We start from the raw sequence: 1,269 nt of genomic DNA, 5'->3' as shown, positions 1-1,269 counted from the left end.
GACTGTTTTAATTTTCTGAATCATGAAAATCAAAGGGAAAAAAATCAAGCACAACCGCAACAAATAAGGGATGACTAGAATTTCATTCAATCTTTGAATTTGTTTTTGGCCAAAAGCATTCTATGATCAAAATTGAAATCTTTTTGTCGAAATTTTAAGGAAACGCTATATTATAGGATGCTCGTTATATCTTCCTCTAATTATTAATAGAGATAAGGTCAAGATTTTAACCTTCCTGACTCAAAACGTTGCCCTTTAGCTCTTGAATAGGTTCATTCAATATTTAAGAGAATGACAACGACGACATAATTTACTTAACACTCAACCATCAATATTAAGTGATCTTTGTATGAGAAACAACTTGTTCTTTCTGTTATCTGTCTACTTATGAAAGCTTCCGTAGAAGAACAAATGAAGACAGACAGGGATCCAATTTCAACACGTGGACTGTATATGTGCATATAAAGGCCACGTAGATTGCAAGACTAATATTAAATCAATAAAGGTTACGCTTGAAAATATATAAAATTTAGTACTATGAAGAATGACCGATAGATATTTGATGCCTGTAAAATACCATATATTTCTTTTCTTAAAGCCCTGTAGAACATTAAAACGATAAATGTGCAGATAGATTTTAAAGCTTATTGCCATGCCTTATGCTGACAAAAAATATACATCAATGCATACATAAAATAAAGGGGTTGTGTATAGAGATGCAATTTGCTGAATCGTCATTTAGGGTTCTTCCAAACTTTTTTTCTCATATATTACATACAATGATTTTTAAGCAAATCTATCATAAGTAACATATGGACTGATGATTGTTATGCCATTATTTACACACTGAATTGTAGACTATTTTTTCCCTTCTTGTCTCAATCATGACAAGAATTACACGGATGGTGTGAATGGTCGGCAAGGGAAGCTCACTCCTGCACGGCATCGGATACGACCTTTGATGTTTGAACTTTGACATGTAGATGTCTGAGTTTGCTCCGCTCCAAAATTTATATTAATGTTTTATGAACTCTTGAGTTTGCGTACTGCTCGTTGTACAAAGTGTGAGCCGAGTCCTCGAGTGAAATTTTCTGAAATAATATGGAAATTAAGTTTTTATGCAGAAATATGTCCTTAATATTTCTGTGTAGTGGCTGTGATCTTTAAAATTTTTAAAGTTCAGAACAAGCGGAAAATAAATTTCAACTTAACCTGTCCAGAGTATCTCGGGTATAAAAGGAATTGTATTTTTTTTTTGTATATTTTGAA

Source organism: Saccostrea cucullata, unplaced genomic scaffold, assembly GCF_032062105.1.
Source record: "Saccostrea cucullata isolate Sc308-1 unplaced genomic scaffold, CSIRO_AGI_Scuc_v1 ctg5500, whole genome shotgun sequence".
In the NCBI taxonomy this organism is placed as follows: Eukaryota; Metazoa; Mollusca; class Bivalvia; order Ostreida; family Ostreidae; genus Saccostrea; species Saccostrea cuccullata.
This window is presented reverse-complemented; position numbering follows the sequence as displayed.